Raw genomic sequence first — 12,153 nt, 5'->3', positions numbered from 1 at the left:
CGGCAAAACACCTTTAATGTTGGCAGCAGAAGTTCTGAAAAAAAAAACAAAGTAGGTTATAGGTTGGAGATTTGAAGTTAAAATAGAAAAAAAGGTAAAGGGTAAAATAGAATTGTGGAGTAATAAGTTAGGGCATAATTGGAAAGAAAAATAGGAAACAATCCCACCACACCAAATCGATTGTTTCAAAAAAGGGGACTTTTCATTGTTTCAGAACAATGGATTTAACAATACAATACAATCAATTTTAATGAAACAATCAAAACAAACATTGTTTTGGAATAACAATACAATACGATACAATTGGGAACAACCATCCAAACAAGCTGTAAGTCCAACGACCTTTCTTTTCCCTACAACACAATTGATATGTCACTAGTAAGTTGTTCTTTTTTTCAAGCGTATATCAGTCTATTTGTATAGGGTAAAATATGCTATGTCAAGTGACCGTTTAAAAGAATGACACGTGGAACCGAAGGAAATTATCCCATTTGGTACCGGAAGGAATGATATTCATAAAGAGATAATAAATACCCTCCGCCCGGTGGCATTAATGAAGAATATTCTACAACATTAAGTACATTTTCCGTTACGAGGAATTTAGAATTTATGCTTACCGTTACATCTTCGTCAATGGGCCTCATAATTGATATTAAAGAATGACATGATTCCTAGAACCTCATCCCCTAGACGTAGCTATAAATAGTGAGCTTTGTTATCATTTTTTGGTTCTTACTGTTGTTGCACCCGGAATCATTATTTCTGCCTTTTCATCTTCATATCAAGGCTAAGTATTACACATTTCTCAATTATTTAATTATTTCATCGAATTAATTCACTTGTCTAGAAACCATGTATAAATTCAATTATACCGTTTTACGGATAAACAGCTTGGCGCCCACCGTGGTGCCTAGACAGCCGTGTAATTAAGTTGGTCCTTGCATCTTTTACTAACGTGTTTTGGTTATTTGTCTTAGAAAAAATCATAAAAAATGGCAGATAAAGTGTTAACAGTGCACACAATCCTGAGGTTCGAGGAGATCAGCCTCATTTCGAGGATTCAATCAGATACACCCACAATGAGGGGAACGATGCCACGCCGATCCACGGCAGACGATACCCGCGATATGTTCGGAACCAACTCCCGATGATAATGAAGAGGAGCATGTTGTTGATGCGGTAAGGGTCCTACAAGAGCAACAAACAATTATTCTGGGCCATCTCACATGGTAGGATAAGGTTATGATGTAATTGAAACAGGCCTTATCGGGGGCTTCCAATAACACAAATAGACGAGACCCAGTTCGTCCCGGTGTTCCCGTAAATCAAACAACTCAGAGGGCCGACAACAACACCCCGAGGGGCGAGGTTGGTTCCGATAGAGCTGGGGGGGGGGGGGAGGAGCGGATCCAGCTTCAATGACAAAAAATCCCTTCAAGAACGAACTTTTACGGTTTATGAGAGAAGTGAATGCCCGCATGGACCAAATCCTGGGCCACCGGTGCTGAAAGGACCAGACTCGAAGAAGTATACTCAGTTTCCATAAAAACCGAGCGCGGCATCGGAGTTTATCCCGAAACGGTTTAAAATGCCCGACGTGCAAAAGTATGATAGAACTTCAGACCCTCAGGAGCATAAATGATTTAGCTTCTCACGAGATTGAATCTGTTTTGCTGAAGAAATTTGGAGAGCCTCCGAGGGGAGCCTTGACGTGGTATTCAATGTTGCCCGAGCATTCCATAAATTCCTTTGAGATGCTCGTTGATTCTTTTATTAAGGCTCATGCCGGGGCCAGAAAGGTGTAGGCCTGAAAGGCCGACATATTCATTATTGCACAAGGAGAATCCGAGTTGCTGCGAGAATTCGTTACACGGTTCCAAAAGGAGATGATGTTGCTCCCGGCTATTCCAGACGAATGGACGGTTGAAGAATTCACCGAGGGACTGAATCCGAGAAGTTCAGATGCTTCCCGGAAATTAAAGGAAAGTTTGCTTGAGTTCCAAGCAATTACTTGGCCTGATGTACACAAGCAGGACAAGTTAAAGATAAGGATTGAAGATGATAAGGTCGGTTTCCCGTCGTCGGCAAAGGGACGTGAAAAGAATAAAGAAAAATCAAAGGATGACTTCGACACTGACAGACGTTCTTTGAGAAGCCAATTTTTTCCCTACGAATAGAGCGAAGGCTGCAACAGAGGTTTTCGGTCAGCAGATTGATTCGCTACCGACAGAAGATCTTATCATGGTCGGGACAATAGATCGTTGCAGGACAAGGAAGTGTCAGGTACGCGGGATCCTCCCTACCCCAGGCTATCAGAATACAAGTTCAATGTCAGCGTAGTAGAGTTAATATCAGCCATGAGAAACATAAAAAAAAGGACGGTTTCCGAAGCCGATGAGATCCGATCATAGCCACAGGGATCCCACCTTTTTGGCGCCAAAAAAGACGAAAGCATCCATAACCCATAGCAAAAGACTCTGGGAAGTTGCCGAGGCCGATATCACTTTCACGGAGGAGGACGCAGACGGATTACTACTACCACACAATGACGCACTGGTAATTTCTTTAGATGCGCTAGACTTTAAAATTTAACGTGTTCTAGTGGATCCAGGAAGTTCGGCAACTTTCATACAATGGAGAGTATTGGAGAAAGCTAAACTCACCGGAAGCATCATTCCGGCCACAAAACTCCTCACTGGATTTAACCTCGCGAGCGTGACAACCCGAGGAGAGATCTTGTTGCCCACGAATGCCGAAGGAGTGATGAAAACAACTCTTTTTGAAGTGGTAGATGGTGATATGGGATATAACATTATTCTGGGAAAATCATGATAGCACGAGATGAAAGCAGTACCATCAACATATCATCAATTGCTAAAGTTTCCAACGTCTGAAGGAGTTAAACAGATAAGGGGTGACCAACCGGTGGCAAAGGAGATGAATGCAATTTTGATCTCCAGTAGCAAAGGGAAGGAACACGTGGCATAGCAACTATAGGAACCGGCGCCCGCTCCCAAATTGGATGAAGCTAGCCCGGGGATAGAAGCGTCAGAATCTTATCAGGTGCCGAGGTATTTCCAGGTTCCAGAAGAGACGGATGCAACAAAATCCACGGCGGAAGAGCTTGATCAAGTCGCGTTGTTCGAAGAGTTCTTAGAAAGGAAATTCCACTTGGGACAAAACTGCACCCCGAGCTCAGGTCTGGCTTTATTGAATTTCTTAAATCTAATGCTGACTATTTTGTATGGTCGCATGCGGATATGACAGGAATACTGACGGAGGTAGCCGTACACAAGTTATGTTTGGAACCCAACATATCTCCGCTAAGACAAAATAAATGCCCTATTGTGAAAGCCAAGAATATATTCGTCAAAGAAGAGGTAACTCGCTTACTTAATATCGGTTCGATTCGAGAGGTAAAGTATCCAGACCGACTAGCTAATGTAGTCGTAGTTCCTAAGAAGAAAAATAAGTTTCCCATGTGTGTAGATTATAAGGACTTGAATAAGGCGTGACCGAAAGACTCGTTCCCACTACCAAACATCGATCAAATGATCGATGCGATGACCGGGAATGAGTTAATGAGTTTCCTTGATGCTTATTTAGGGTACAACCAAATTAAGATGAACCCAGATGATGATGAAAAGACTTTGTTCATAATGAATTTTGGCACATATTGCTATAATGTGATGCCCTTCGGGTTGAAAAATGCCGGAGCCACTTATCAACGGCTCGTGAACAAGATGTTTGAAAAACAAATAGGAAAAACTATGGAAGTTTATATAGACGATATGCTCGTTAACTCTTTGAACGCAGGTGATCACCTTAAGCATATGCAAGAAACTTTTGACATCCCGACGAAGCATAATATGAAGCTTAACCCCGAAAAATGTGCGTTCGGGGTCAGTTCTGGCAAGTTTCTGGGATTTTTGGTATCACAAAGGGGAATTAAGGTAAACACTGATAAGATCAAGGCCATCGAATACATCCCGGACCAGCTATAAAGAGTGAAGGAAGTCCAAAGTCTCACGGGGAGATTGGCAACTTTGAGCAGGTTCATTTCCCGATCATCAGAAAAATGTCACCATTTCTTCGCACTGCTAAAAAAGAAAAACAACTTCGAATGGACCCCAGCGTGCCAGCAGACCTTGAAATATTTGAAAAGGTACTTGTTAAGCCCTCCATTACTTTCGAAACCAAAGAAATGTGAGACACTGTTAGTCTACCTCGCAGTCTCGGAAGTCGCGGTAAGTGCGGTTTTAGTCCGTGAGGACGAAGGTACGCAATCTCCCATTTATTACATTAGTAAAATTTTAACGGGAGCAGAAACTCACTACCCGTATTTGGAGAAACTTGCCTTAGCTCTCGTAGTCGGCGCTCGAAAGATAAGGCCCTACTCCCAATGTCACTCGATAGCCGTGGTGACCACTTTTCCTCTACCAAACATCCTTCACGAACCCAAGATCCTGGGTAGGTTGGCCAAATGGTCCGTTGAAATAAGTGAGTTTGACATAGAATATAAACCGAGGATTGCAATTAAATCAGAAGTCTTGGCTGACTTTGTGGCCTATTTCAGTCCGGGATTGCTACCTCTGGCAACCAAAGAGGCAGTAGTGGTGTCGGAATTGACATCGGTGGTTTAGAACTTATTTACAGATGGAGCTTCCAACATAAAACGGTTCGCGCTTGGTATAGTACTAATCACGCCATAAGGGAAAACCCTAAGGCAAGCCATCAGAACGATCCCTTTAACTAAAAATGAAGCTTTGATTGCAGGGCTCGAGCTGGCCCAGGGAATAGATTCCGAGGTCATAGAAATCAAATGCGACTCGCAACTGGTAGTAAATCAGGTCTACGGGATCTTCGAAACCAAAGAGGAACGCATGTAACTATACGTGGTAAAGGTCCAGGCTCTGTTGGCTAGATTTTGAGAGTCATTGATTACTCATATCCCGAGGGAAGAAAATGCAGAAGTAGACACATTGGCTAACCTCGATTCATCGACGAATATGAAGGGATCAAAGTACATGACGGTAGTACAACTGATGCATTCGGTCCTACATGCAGATAGCTACTATAAGGTAAATAAGACTAATTTGGTCTGGGACTGGAGGAATGAAATCATCAATTATCTCGAGTACAGAAAGCTTCCCGAAGACTCCAAAATGTCTCGGGTGCTGCATGCCAAAGCAGCATGATATAGGTTCAAGAGAGGCCAACTGTACAAAAAATCTTTCCAAGGCCCGCTGGCCCGATGCTTAGGGGCATCCGGAGCTAATAATATTGTGCGAGAAGTCCACGAAAGGATATGCGGCAATCATTTGGGCACAGATTCCTTAGTGCTAAAACTGGTAAGGGTAGGATATTATTGGCCCCACATGGAATAAGACGCCAAAGACTTCGTACTAAAATGCGATAAGTGCCAAGGCTACGCACCACTGGTACATCAACCGGCAGAACCACTGCATTTGGTTCTGTCCTCGTGGTCGTTCATGAAATGGGGGATGGACATCGTCGGACCACTGCCGCCGGCTCCCGCTAAGGTAAGATTTCTTTTGATTTTGACTGACTATTTTTCTAAGTGGGTGGAAGCAGGTCCTTATCAGAAGATCGGCAAACGCGAGGTGGTGGATTTCTTGTGGGAAAATATAATTTGCAGGTTCGAAATACCAAAAGAGATAGCATGTGATAATGACACAATTTATCGGCGCAAAAGGCACAAAGTTCCTCGAAGATTTGAAAATAAAGAGGAACACTTCTTCACCCTACCACCCGAGCGCAAATGATCAAGCGAAGTCAACTAACAAAGTGATTATACAAAACCTCAAGAAAAGGTTGGACGCGGCTAAAGGTAAATGTCCAAAGGAATTACCCGAAGTTTTATGGCATACCGAACAACGACCAAATCAAGCACATGAGAAACTCCTTTTTCTCCTATGTACGGGGTAGAAGCCTTAATCCCGGTGGAAGTAGGGGAACCCACTTTGAGATATTTCCAAGAAGATGAAGAATCAAACAATGAAGCAATGTTAGTCAGCTTGGAGCTACTCGATGAGCGCAGGGACTTGGCGCATGTAAGGATGGCAGCCCAAAATCAGAGAATGGAACGATACTAGAATCGAAGAGCCAACCTCCATTATTTCCAAGTAGGAGACTTGGTCCTAAGGAAAGTAACTCAAAACACCCGGGAGCTCACAAGGAAGCTAGGTCCAACATGGGAAGGCCCCTACCGGGTGTCAGCTGTCACTGGGAAAGGTTCGTATGAATTAGAGAATCAAGATAGAGAAAAGTTGCCCAGCAACTGGAACACGGCACACCTCAAAAGATATTATTGCTGACGAACATCGCCTGAACTGAAAGTATCTGCTGCACTCTTTTTCCCTTCGTCCAGTTTTTATTGGGTTTTTCTGGCAAGGATTTTAACGAGGCATCAACAGAAAGCATACTGCGAAGAAAGCTTTAACAGCGGCAATAAGACCTTTAATAACAAGACACACAAGCAAAAAGCCACTTTGGGATGGTTAGATAATCTTTTGCTCTGTAGCAAAATTCCCATCGGGAAGTTAATTTTGCTATCGATCAAAGGTTATCTGACCGTTCACAAGTGCAAACCACTAGAGGGTTGTTAGATAGTCCTTCACTCGATAGCATAAATTCTTGAGGGAAAACAAAGTATGTTACCGAGTTAAGGATTATCTAGCAATTCATTAGTGGGATCCTCGAATGTACAAGACTTCCAGTGTTCCAATTTGCATTCTTCGCATTCGAACACTGGAGGGGGGGGGGGATGATATAAGGATACGACAACAATGACTGCCACGTCGACCGGGAAGCGAAAACCGGAAACATAGTTGTATCATCGGGACCAAGGACTGCGCGGCCAACCCCGTAGAAATAAGTTGTACAAGCTAGCCACAAGTAATGGCAATTTCGTTTTCAGCATAACAATTTCTTTTGTACTTTTTGGAAAATAGAAGGAATAAAATGAAGTCCTATTGTTTTTAAACATAAGAGAGCTCTCTCTTCTAAAAACCCTCACGTTAAAGGGTTGATTTCGGAAGAATTTATATCCGGAATCAAAATGCCTTCGGGGAAAAATACACCCGAAGCCTTATACGAAAGAGGCAAAGAGCAAAACTTGCGCAACTACTTATAGAAACCCTCACATTAAAGGGTTAGTTTCGGACAAATTTGTACCTAGAATACCGATTCTTTTGGTGAAAAATACACCCAAGGCCTTTTATAATCAGACGCAACAGTAAAACTTGCGCAAAACACTTAAGCAAAAAAGGAATCAGAGTTAAAACTTGCGAACGAAAGAATGCAGAAAGTCTCATGAAAAAAGATGTTTTATTTACAATAAACATGCCAAAAATAGCATAAGTACAAAATTTGGGAAAAGAATGAGAAATCTAAACTGTTGTATCTCCGAACCCTGGAGGAAGAGAAGTGTCTGCGCCCCCAGGGGGAGTAGATAGATCCGCCACCGGCTCAACATTTTGTCCTTCATCGTTTGGGCCCTCAGCTTTATCTTCCAGTTCCTCTTCAGTTCTCGAGAACTCGGAACCGGAATCAGAACCAGAAGAACCAGAAGCATCAGGCCCTGCCGGGAGACCACTTTTAGCAGCTAACTCAAGCTCATAGGCAATTTCAGCATCAAAGTCAATGATCCTAGCTTTGGCCTATTCCAAGGTGTTTTCTCCTCATTTGTTCATAGCGTAAGTTTTCTCAACAAAGGGGGAAGCCGCTCGGTGCTTAAGTTCTTCTTGAGTTGGGCTACCTCGGTAGAAAGGCCTTCTCGGGCAGATCTAACAGACCGGAGGCTAACATCGAGGTCACAGACACATGAGCTAAAGAGCCTATTGTGCTCGATATTCTTCACGTACTTCTCCTCCAACTGGCATATTTCATCCCCGCAGCAGTAAGCTCTTCAGTCTTGGAATCAAGGCTGCCTCTAAGTTGATCAATCTTTCAGCAGAGGCAGCCTCACGATCGTATGCAACAAGAACGTCATTATGAACTTCAATCCATTTTGCCTTAGCCTCTTCAAATTGAACCCTTAGCAGGGCGATCTATTGGCTAAGGGTTTCCACTTCTTGCTCGCTTTACTGCAAATGAGCCTCCAATACAACGGCCTCAGTGGCTTTGGCTTCCAGTTATGAGAGTCGAGCAACACCTTGCTCCCGCTCTGCTAAAATCTGATCCCGTGCAGAGGTAATTTCTTCCTTTTCACGAATCAACCTCTGAAGGCTCTCAAAATCAAAGAAGCTGGGCTACAAAGCAAGAAAGGCAAAACTCAGGGTATGTTTAGGCAAAAATAAAAGAAAGTAAGGAATGTACTGCTGCGGCATTGTGCATGGTGTTGTTCAGCATCTCCTGAGAGTGCCTGAATTTTCTTCTAATCTCTCTATGAAGCCAAAGGATTTAGGTAATTAGCAAGTTCCACCAGCCAGGATAGCAAGTTGCATCCGGTAGAGACCAAAAGAGTAACGTTCCTGCTCCTTTGTGGATCTTCAGAAAGGGCAGCATAATTTTGCCCCAAAATCCCATGAACTGGGGACTGGGGAAGAGGAACATTTTCTTCTTGGTCAGGTGCGACCGGTGGAGATGATGTAGAAGTTTTTGATGGAAGAGTTGGTGAAAGAGAAGAAGCTGATGGCGATGAAGAATGAGAAGCAGCTACAGGGAATGCAGTGCTGGTTGTTGGTTGCTCATCAACCGAAGATGGAAGGGACCTGGTACTCAACCTCATGATACTGGGCGCGACAACTAGGATTGGGCAACGATAGCTGGCATTCCCTACCATTTCAAACTCCCCCAGAGTGCCGTTACATCGTCTTCGGTTAGAGAAGCTCCCTCATCACTAGCTTCTCATCATCATCGATCAACACGATGTCTTTGACCGATCCGGGAGGAGGGCTAGTCACCACAACTTCCGTAGATGACTCGGGGGCAACAGTCTTCGCCCTCTTATTCTTTCCCCCGGCCGTGGAGGAACGCCTTTCTTTTTGGTTGCTTGTTCTCCATCCGGGGACTCCATAATAAAACACTTGTACCCGAAGCAGGCCCAGAGATATTTGTTCGAGTAAGCGCCTCCTGAAGCAGCTGCATCGCATCAACAGGGTCATCCAAAACATCCTCCTCAGGGACGATAACCGAGACCGTGGGTAGACCCGATTTCAGGAAAAAAGGTAGAAGGGATCAATTAATTTCTTCACATAAAAAGCTAAAACAAGGTGAGTCTAAGTTACCATGAATTTTAGCCTTCCACCCATATTTAAGGGCTAGTTCATTCCACGTACGAGTTACTGGCGAAGTGACGTCCAAGATTTTATGGACCTACCGATCCAAGCCTTCAACCCTAGGTGGAACCCATCGAGTTTCTAAAATAGGCGAAGAATGGAGGATCAATACGAGTATATAAACAACAATCTCTAAAGGAATATCGGACAAGGAACTTACGAGTGCGATTTCATAATCCCGAAAAGGATAAAACGTTGTCGGAATGATGTGATGAAATGACCCGACCGGTTGTTTTGAGAATATGCACTTCGCTTGGTTGTTTGAGGGCATGAGTAGCTTCGTATTATGTATTATGACTTATGTGGATCGTCAGTTTTGATTTTCAGGTTATTCGGAATTGATTTAGAAGAATGATTCTCAGCTAGAAGGTTTATATTGGAAAGGTTTGACCAAGTTTGAATTTTTAGAATTTAACCTCGGATTGGGTTTCTGATGGTTCCGTTAGCTCCGTTGGGTGATTATGGACTTAGGAGCGCGTCCGGATCGTGATTTGGAGGTCTGTAGTGGAATTTGACTTGAAATGGCGAAAGTTGAAATTTTGGAAAGTTTGATCGGGAATGGACTTTTTTATATTAGGGTTGGATTCCAATTCTGCAAGTTGGAGTAGGTCCGTAATGTCAACTGTGACTTGTGCAAAATTTGAGGTCAATCGGATGTGATTTGATAGGTTTCGGCATCGGTTGTGGAATTTGAAGTTTCAAGTTCATTGATTCTTGAATCGAGGTACGATTTATTGTTTCGATGTTGTTATGTGTGTTTTGAGGCCTCGAGTAGGCCCGTGTTATGTAATGGAATTTGTTGGTATGTTTGGACGTGGTCCCGAGGGGCTCGGGCGTGTTTCGGATAGATTTCGGGCTATTTTTCCTTCCTTTTGCACTGTTGTATTCTGCTGGTATCTGGTGTATCAGTTCTTCACCGCGTTCGCGAGGCAAGTGTCGCGAACGCGTAGTGTATTTGATGGCAGTGGCATTTTCTTCATCGCGTTTGCGAATATTGGTCCGAATTCGCGAAGAGTTGGGGCCAGTCTCCTTCGCGTATGAGAGGTCGCGTTCGCGTAGAGTTGAGCGAGCTTGGAGCTGGAAGATCTTTCTTCATCGTGATCACGAGGCTTGTGCCGCATTCGCGTAGTTTTGCCTCTAGTGTGTATCGCGTTCGCGAGGCTTGTGCCGTGAACGCGTAGAGCATTTTGGTGGTTGATAATTATTTTTCATTGCGAACGTGATGGTTATCCTGCGTTCGCGAAAGAGGATGTCTGGGAAAAAATATAAAGTACTCTAGTTCGAGCGTTTCGGCCATTTTTGCATTTTTGGAGCTATGGAGCTCGGATTGAGGCGATTCTTGAAGCAATTTTCACCATATGAATTGGGGTTAGCGTTCTCTACTCAGCTTTGTATATTTCATGAATCCATTTTCATTTTTAGCAATTGGTTGATGAATTGAAAGAGGAAATTGGGGGGTTTTGGCCTAAAGTTTCATAATATGAATTTTGAGTTTTGAACAGCGATTTGGAGTCGGATTTGGGTGAAACTAGTATGGTTGGACTCGTAATTGAATGGGTTGTCAGATTTTGTGAGTTTTATCGAGTTTCGGGGCGTGGGCTCGGGTGTGATTTTTGGCTGGATTTGGGATTTGATGTAGGATTCGATCTTTATCATTTGTAATTGTTTCCTTGAGCTTCATCTGATGTATTTGAGTTGTTTTGGCTAGTTTTGAGCCGTTCGGAGGTCGCTACGCGCGTGATGGAATTCTTGGAGCATTGCTTGGGTTGCTCGACGTTTGGAATTGGCTTGTTTAAGATAAGTAACTCTTCTAATCTTAGTGCTGAGGGTATGAAACCCCGAATTTACGTGTTCTGTGATTGATGTTGAGGTGACGCACATGCTAGGTGACGGGCGTGTGGGCGCGCACCTTATGAGTTGTGACTTTGTTGTTTTTAGGGCACTGTTTAGTGGCCCACTTTGTTGATATTTGTGTTTTTCACCATGTGATAAAGTAATTGAGCTGTACATCATGCTAGATATCATATTTATGCTTTATGCTGATATTGTTGGGACCCCTAGCGGTCGTTTCTTGCTTTCATCTTACTGACTTCATTGATATTTCATACTCAGTCACATTCATGCATTCATATCATGTCTCAGTCCCAATTGTTACTTACGGATACATCATATCATTGTTCCGGGTAAGTTTTCATGACATTGTGAGCCCGTGGGTAAGACTGGAGAGATTGATAACTAAGTGAGGCCGAGGCTTGATTATAAGTGATAGTTATGGGATCGGGTTGCACGCCGTTGCGGTTCTTCTGATATTGATACTATGGCACGTGAGTTGTCCGTGCAGATTATAGCGCTTGGGCCGAAGGAACCCCTCCAGAGTCTTCACACCCCTAGTGGGCACGGTTGATTATATTCGGGGATGGATCTTCCCTTGGTATGGAGATGGATCTTCCCCATGAGGCTGAATTGGCCTCTTTCCTCGGTACTGGAGACTGATGGTCAGTGATGTATATATTTTGGGATGGATCTTCCCTGGGCCGTATGATCCATATACAGTACCGAGTGGTTGAGCATTTATATATATACTTGGAGATGGACCTTCTCCATGGAGCCGGAATGGCCTTTCCTCGGTACTGGGTGACTTATAGTTAGTGTTGTATATGTTTCGGGATGAATTTCCTGGGCCGTATGGGCCATATACAATCAAGTGGTTGAGTATGATGATTGTAAAGTGTGGTGCAATGAGGTTGAGTACTCTGAGAGTGTGAGTACATGATTCATCTCTGGGATACATGGCATTGGCATGTATATATGGCATACATGCATAGAGACGCATTTCCTCATGCCGTACGGT

The sequence above is a fragment of the Nicotiana attenuata genome, chromosome 6 (assembly GCF_001879085.1).
Source record: "Nicotiana attenuata strain UT chromosome 6, NIATTr2, whole genome shotgun sequence".
In the NCBI taxonomy this organism is placed as follows: Eukaryota; Viridiplantae; Streptophyta; class Magnoliopsida; order Solanales; family Solanaceae; genus Nicotiana; species Nicotiana attenuata.
Note: the sequence above shows the minus strand (reverse complement) of the source record.